General features: G+C 34.2%; 1 pseudogene; it reads left to right on the top strand.

The window, feature by feature from the left end:
- Positions 1-3,625: 3,625 nt before the first annotated feature.
- LOC120190872 lies at positions 3,626-7,411 on the top strand (annotated as a pseudogene).
- Positions 7,412-8,735: the final 1,324 nt, after the last annotated feature.

Genomic DNA, 8,735 nt, shown 5'->3' with positions numbered 1-8,735 from the left:
TAATCTTTTGTGTAATCAAGAATTCTAGTGCATGAAATAACAAATTTTTCTGGTTGTTATGAGCTTTACGTAGTTTCTCAACATTAATTTTAATTTAGATGCTTATTTTAATTTGATGTTCTTTTTTATCATTTTTTTGATTTAGTATTGATTTTGCTCAAATAAATTTTAAATTTGATTTTATAACAAAAACACACGTTAGTATAAAATATAACGAGATAAATTATTGAGGGTTTCATGCAATTTAAACATTTGAAATAAAACAAAAATAAGGGGGTTGGAATGTAATTTTACCATAAAATAACTAATCTAATTGTGCAATGGAAAAGATAACCAGAGAGTGAAGTGCGATGGACTTTCAGCGTCGGCAGTTATGAACAAATGAGAACCAATAATTGTGGTTGGTCTGGAAGGGATGAACGATGGTCGGAGATGATTCTTCGAAGGTCATTGTGCGTAAAAAAGGAAAAAAACAAATGGACAGCTCAAACGACAAAGCTTCTCCTTCGGGACAACTGAATGCTGGGTGACATCGAATTGGGTGACGACAAATGGAAGTGATGGATGTTGTAGCAGTGGATATTTCGACGAGTTAAGGTGGTCGTCCACGATGATGATGGTGGTAATCGATTCTAACATATATAACTAAATATCCTAACTCTAAACGAATTAATTACTTAAATTATTATATTTTTAATAAAAATTATAATTTTATTAAAAGTATAATTAAATTTTAATAAATGATTAATTTTAAATAAATTCTTATTTTGTAAATATTTAAAATTATAATTTTAATAGAATTATAATTAAATTATAATTTTTATAAAAATAATAATTAATTTAAGTAATTTAATTTGTTTAGAATTTGGATTTTTAAGTTATATAAGTTAAAATTATAATTAATTTTAATAAATGATTAATTTTAAATAAATCTTTATACTTTTTAATATTTACGTAATAATAACAAATTTACTTGTGGTATATTTCGGTATGCAACATATATTGTATAATTTTCCTATATATATATAAGATTAAAAAAGGGTTTATTGTGGAGCATCCTGATCGGCACAACACTGTATATCATCCAAATGTGCGTCTTCAACCACGATAGGAGGTGCAAAGAAAGTCCGAGAGCGAAACTGATCCGACCAAGCTAAACCAGCAGCAACTGTATTACATCAGCCAAACCAAGCAATTTAAAGTTTTTTAATCACTTCCGTTTAGCATTCGTATATATTTTTGTGTTTAATTTTTACTTGACCCTGATTAAATTTTATTTAACCTTGTTCACGTTAAAATCTGATGCTCATCCTATTTCACATTTTAAGTTAGTTTCTTCTTCATCTGGGGTTTTCCGCTATTTTTTCTTCTTTCCAATCTCCCCCAAATCATCATTTAAAGTATGTATTACGCATGTGCACAGGCAGGTGGTAAATGGTTTATTTGTTAGTGACGGGGAGCCTTTTCTGTTCCATTTTTGCAGGGATTTCAAAGCTTTGTTGACAGCAGCTGCATTGTATGGTTTTGTGCCCTCTAGTCTTTTTGCTTCACCATCAATTTTCACACTGTTTCATCTCAGAAAATAGAATGTCTGAATCCAATCCAAACTCACCTTGCACCAAGCTTCCTGATTTCCAAGCAACCCAAGTACTAATTAAATATATATTATTTTTAAAACAATTCCTACCGAGGAGAAGAGAATATACCCCTAATAGGTATTGAACCCATAACCTAAAAAAATGAGGTGTCAACTGAAAGGTTTTAACTATATATTCTAGATATTATGTGAATTGCTCATCTAGCTCAGTTGGTAGAGCGCAAGGCTCTTAACCTTGTGGTCATGGGGATCGAGTTCCACTGAGGGCAATTCATAACGGATGTCTTCCACGGAAGCTGCTCTCAACCTGGCGTTGGAGGCAACCTACTACCCTACATCCCCTTACCCCATTACATATGGGAATAGGGTCAGTTAATTTTTTTTTTATTCTAGATATTATTAATATATATCAAAGAATTTTATGAAACATAATAACACTATGTAATAAAATAAATTTAACTTTTAATTACTAAATTGATTTAAAAGTGAAATTTATATAAAAGTTTATACAAGTTAATTAATTATGCATGTTTTTTTATTTTTAACAATACATACATTTTTTATATTTTATTATAATTAGATCTTAGGAAAAATATATAAATATTAAGGATTAAATTATATTATTATTAATAATTATTAATTCAATTAACTTTAAATTTAATTCCATCAAATACTCCCTCCAAGTGAAAATAGTCATATTTTCTTAAACAATAGGAGTAATCCTATTCAAGGGTTTTTCTTTTCCTATCAGTATTATTATTTTTAACTTAAAATGATATTGGAATATATTGAACTAAAAGAATATATAATTTTAACAATACAATCAATTAAAGAGAGAATTTTAAGAACAATGCCAATAAAAAAACTCAAGTATGAAATCAAATAAAAAGAACATTCAAGGGACCGAAACTTTTTTGTTGTTGTTGAATTTGTTATACATCATTCATAATAGCCCATTAATCATCAATATTACTCTTCTATCTCTATCCAACTAAATGCTTTAGAGGTGATGAAGGAGTTGCGAATGAACCAAAGCAAACTTACAAGTTGTTTCATAAAAAAATATTTGAATACACTGATAAACAAATATAAAAGGGAATATAACCACTTAAAGATCATCGACAATCATAAATCATATACAAGCGATGTGAGAATATTTATATGATCACATATCTATCAAAAATGTAGACGAACAACGTGTCACAAGAATAGAAACAAGTGCTACAAGGATAGAGTAACACGTGCCGTAAGAATATAGTTAAAACATGTTAAAAAGATAGATAAACATACACAAAATACATGAAAAATAACAAGTTAAACAAAAGAGATTTTTGTTAAAAGTTAGAAAAAATATTAAATATAAATAAATAAAATAGAATATGAGAAAATAATAAAAAGGATGAACACTGATGATCGACCATTAACACAGAGATTAATACTATCGCTGGTTAAATAAAAAGAAAAATTTACGGCTGATAAAGGAGAAGAGAGGAAAAAACTATGATTTGTTTTTAATTTGTTTTTTCCTATCAATATTATTAAATAAAAGAACATATTTTTTTTGTTTACCATGTTTAAGACCATCTCCAACGCTATTTTACTATAGCGTTTTTCTGCATTGTAGCATCTTTAATCATGCGCTACATTTTGCTCTACTGTAAAAAATTGCTATAGTGTCGCGCCACATCTAACATGGCATCGTAGTTTGCGTTATATTTTTTTTAAATTAAAATATATTAAATTATAAGATAAATAAAAATATATTTAAATTAGATAAATAATCATATTAATTTTATTTTATAATTTTTTATATTTTTGTATTTTTATATATTTGTAAAATTAATATCATAATAGTTAAATATTATGAATGAATAAAATAAAATAAGTGATAATGTAAAAATAACGTTGAAGATAAATTATTGTTTTATTTTGAGAGTAGAAATAAAAATACACTAAAATATAGAGATAAGCAGCGGAGATGGTCTACTATATATAGATAGACACTGGAGTTTAGGACTAGCTTTGTCCGCTCAGTTTTTGCCCCACCTCCGTTACTTTATCTCTCTCTCTTTCTCTTTCACTTTCTCTGTCTCAAATTATTTTGTCTTTATTCCCTCTTGATATCAAAATCTTTAAACGGAAGCAAGTCTGCTCCGAGACCGAGTTAAAAAGCTTAAACCATAGCACCTATGAACCAAACACTTAAAACGAACAACTTTGCACTTCACAAGTTACTGTCTTTAGTGCAAGTAAGAACACCCAATGCTCCATCTCTTGAATCTTGAGTTTCCCTTGTAGGTTGGATTGTGGGGAGTGTTCTCTATATGGATTTTGGGGTGGTGGGTTTGGAGGGGTTCGTGGGTTCAGAGGCTACTAATACTGGTTTTACTTCTCTTGCTTCAGATCCTGAGACGATGCAAAAATGGTATGGGTCCGGGTTCCTCAAGCAAGAGAGATCTGGAAATAATGAGGACGACAGGAGGAGTTCAAAGCTTGCCAAATTTGACGCTTTCTCAGCCTCCAAGGCAACGTTCCTGAACCAGAGAAATACTTCACTGAGATCCAATACCTCTATCTTCTCTGACGGACAACAGCAGCAACAAATACTGAGCTTTTCAGCTCCCAAATCAGAAGTTTATTCAGTGGATAGGGGCTCTCAAAATGTCGCATTTCCTTACTTTAACCTCACATCACCTGCTTACACTAGAAACACAGGTATATATATACATATGTCGAAAGATGTTAAGATTCTAACATTATTACCTATTCAAAATATCATTTGAGGAAAGTATGGAAGGGGTGAAATGGCTTTGACATGTCGGTTGACGCAAAGACTCGACATGTTTTCTTATTGGTTTTCTGGTTTGATTCCATGGGTTCTGGTGAAGGTCTGTCTTTTCATGGAAATCTATGAGCTGTCTTTGTTTCAAGTCTTGTCAAAATAAAAGTGAGGTTCTCTATTTTTCTTCTTCCTGTCTTGGGAGAGCAGTATTTTTGGTGAATAAATCAAACAGTGACTATTGGAGAGAGAAGAAACCCAAAAGGTTTCATCCTTGATTGTTTTTTCTTTTCTTTTGTGTTCTTTAATTCTATTGCACTGCTTTGAAAGCCTTGAAATGTTGGCTTTTCCCTCGTCATTTTTATTTTAGTTTTGTTTCAATGTTTTTCCTTTTAACCTTTACTTGTTTTTCCTTGTTTTTATGGTAAAGGCTACAGCAGTGGAGGATTTAATGGTGCAAACATGCATGGGGTGTTAACAGGAGCTAGAGGACCATTCACTCCATCTCAATGGATGGAGCTGGAACACCAGCTTTGATCTACAAATACATAACTTCTAATGCGCCCATACCATCTAATCTCTCATTCCAATAAGAAAATCCCTTGATTCTGCTAATTTTTCTATTTTCTCTGGTGGACTCAGACCCAATACATGTAAGTTGTCTCTTCTCAGAGAAACAAAGAAAGGAAAAACTTTTCCCCCTTTTTCTATGATGTCCATATAATTTCCATGCTTGATGCAAAAGTTGCATCAAATACTTCTCTCTCTCTCTCTCTCTCTCTCTCTCTCTCTCTCATAATGATTCGGGAGTAGGAAGGGGAGAGGGTCCAGTTAGTGATGCACTTTACTTTGTGTTCTTATTAGCGAAGTACTTTATGGGGTTTCTATTATCCTTTTATCTTTTCTCCCCCAAACTGTGAATACAGAAAACACTGTTCAACTATGCCAAAACAATGCACTACACGCGCTACTTGACTTCAAAATTAGTTTGAATCAAAAGCATCACCGTCAACACACTTCAAATCTAACCTATAGCTCATTGCTACATTTGTTTTGGTCCCATATACGACAAGGCAACTTCACATTAGCTTTTTTAAACTAAAGCAGTGTTTGGTAAAACTAAAATCAATGGTAAACCAGAAAGTTTAATTTTGTACTAAACGCACTTTAGCTAACAGATGCTTTTGAGTGTAGCATTTGGTAACTGTTGGTATTTTGTTGCTTTGTTAATCTGTTTTATTAACATGTTTTTATTAATGATGTTGCGGAAGTGGGATGGGGAGCTTTTCATCTTGGGTTCTCAAACAACACTGATCCAGAACCAGGACGTTGTCGTAGAACGGATGGAAAGAAATGGCGGTGTTCAAGAGATGCGGTTGCCGACCAGAAGTATTGCGAGCGGCATATGAACAGGGGCCGCCATCGTTCAAGAAAGCCTGTGGAAGGTCAATCCGGTCATTCCGCCGCCGCCACTACCACCAAGCTGATGCCTACTGTCTCATCCTCACCAGCATCAGGGGTAGGACCAACCAGTGGCAGCGGCGCGTCCAACAGCCTCTCCATTGCACAAAAGCAGTTGAAGAATTTGCAGCCTGGTAGTGCATCTAACCTTTACGCGGAAGCTCCACTGAACAGGTGACAGAATTATCCCCTCAGCATTCATTCATTCCCTGTTTGTAAGCTGTTGTTGATAACATTTATCTTGGCATGGTAGGTTGCCTGGCCTGCCTTCTGCCCATTGTTATTCTTATCTTGTCTTGCTTTCTAAAGAATAATAATGGTAGATTGTAGAATCTACTTATCTTCTGCCATTCCTGACAGTGACTGGTCTCACTAGTTACTGTTAGGGAAGGTTCTTGTAACAGATTGTTTAATACCCTGTTACTGTAAAATTCTAATTCTATTACGGTTGCTTCTCTTCCAGGCTTCCGAGTAAAGACACAGTGGGTGAAAGAATACATGACACCGCACCAGGACTCACCATGACATCCCTAACCGGCGACCTAAAATCTAAAGAAAACCCCTTATTGATCCCGAAGCAGCAGATCTCATATGAGCAAAACTCAAGAACCGAGTTTGGAGTTGTTTCCTCTGACTCACTTCTGAATCCATCATAAAGATTCTTCGTTGACCAAATGCAGAAATTTTGGTTCCCTCTAGATCTTACCAATCAAGAAACTGAAAGCCAGCATTCCCTTCGTCAGTTCATGGATGAGTGGCCTAAAACCCAGTCTGATCGTTCAGCCATTTCCTGGCCTGGGGTTGATGTTCAATCAGATGGGACCCAACTTACCATTTCAGTACCCATGGCTGCCTCTGATTTTATTTCCTTTACTTCCTCTACCAACAATGAGAAAATAACACTGTCCCCTCTCAGATTATCATGTGAGTTCGATCCTATACACATGGGCTTGGGAGTGGGCAGTGTTATCAGTGAATCAAACCAGAGGCAATCAAGTTGGATTCCCATCTCTTGGGAGTCATCCATGGGTGGTCCTCTTGGTGAGGTTTTGCATAGTACTAACAGTAGCACGGGTGAGTGTAAGAACACATCAGCACTTAACCTCATGACAGAGGGCTGGGATAATAGTCCTCGGTTAGGATCATCTACGACCGGTGTCCTACAAAAGACTACGTTTGGTTCTCTTCCTAATAGCAGCGCCGGAAGCAGTCCGAGAGCTGAGAACAAGAAGAAAAATGAAAGTGCTAGCCTTCGCAATAATCTCCTTTGTTCAACCCTTGTTCAGCCTTCCTCTCTGCCTGCTCTATAACCAACTCTCAGCAACTGCAAAATCACTAGGTTGAGGGAGAATGGAGTAATGGGGAAGCATGAATTTTATCTGTCTCACAAACAAGGAACAATTACTTATGAAAGCCTTATAGTATTATGTTAATCCTTTTAATTTAGTAATTTGTACTTCTTTGCCATGATTTATTCCTTAATTTTAGAGATTAAACTTGGTTACAAGTAACTAGGCAAACGCAGTTTGTCTAAATTATGGAAGTACGATTGGGAACAAAAATTTTGTTTTTTTTTTCACCTTTACTTGCAATGTATGGTAATGACTTGTGTTGGTAACCTGCAAGCATGGCGTAGTAAACATAATCTGTGTTTTTCACTGCTTAGAACTACAAGCCTCGCTGTTACCTTTAACTGCAATTGTCTAGCAAGAAGGAACTCATTTCTTGAACAATAAACTTTAAGTCAAAGTTAACACTCATCAACAACTGTATATATTTTTTTATTAATCAACAACAGTAAAATGTACCTTTCCAACCAACTTTCAAGCAAAGCCTGGATGTGACTTACCATTATCACTTGCATGTTGGCAACTAACAATCCATCTATGCCACTGTGCTCCACAGGCACAAAGAATAATTATTGGTATCTGGTTAGCTCTTACTGCAATCTATGTATTTCCCACTCCGGTTGAATGCGGATATGAAACATATGTTATATGAGTAATATTTCATATATCAAGAGTATCATACCTTTATAACCATATTTAAGCACGAGTAATACTCAAGTACTGATTTTAAAGATAATATAGACTGCAACTGCCAGAATCAAAATGACCTCTGCATGTAATTGTTTTAAGCATTAGATACTCTTTCACAAGATTTACAGATTTCTTCATGCATAAGAGCTCATCAACAGAGAATAAATACTTTCCCACACCCATTTACTCCAATAACCTAACCAATTACACTCCATCGTCTCATCATTAAAGATCTCCTTTGTTTCAGACCATAAAAGTAAATACTCGTGGAAAACGAGAATACATATACAGACATTAAAGTTACAACTTAAATAGATGAAACATGAAGGGTATATAAATGTTTGTTTTATTTTCTGGTGCGAAATCGATTTATTTTATTGCAAGTTACAGCGATCTATAATAAGGAAAACAAAATCACCAATTGTGGTTCACCCGTTTACTGAGATGAAGCTTAACTGCTCAATCAATAGTCCCACAGTGGAATAGGAAACATTCATGCAAAACAACCATATAGATTCTAACATTAAACTAAACCATTCGCAGTAAAACCTGAAAAGACGCATTACCATTCCTTACCAACCTAAGCACCAGGTTTGGTAGGAAATTAATTTATACTTGATAACATATGACCGAACACTATGTCTTAAAAGATTCTTGTCCCATCCTCCAAAAATATGTAGAAAGATCAAATACACAAGTTGGGCATATATCCGCTCACACCTGTCTAACATATGTAATAAAGAGGGAAAATAATCAGGTCTGGTTCACCTATCTACGGAACTAAACCTTAAATGCTCAAGCAATTATTTCATTTGTCTAACTAGAATACAGCTATGTTCGGGGAAGAACATTTAAATAC

Source organism: Hibiscus syriacus, unplaced genomic scaffold (assembly GCF_006381635.1).
Source record: "Hibiscus syriacus cultivar Baekdansim isolate YM2019G1 unplaced genomic scaffold, ASM638163v2 tig00116964_pilon, whole genome shotgun sequence".
In the NCBI taxonomy this organism is placed as follows: domain Eukaryota; kingdom Viridiplantae; phylum Streptophyta; class Magnoliopsida; order Malvales; family Malvaceae; genus Hibiscus; species Hibiscus syriacus.
The sequence above is the reverse complement of the archived record's forward strand: the minus strand, read 5'-3'. Positions and strand labels throughout refer to the sequence as shown.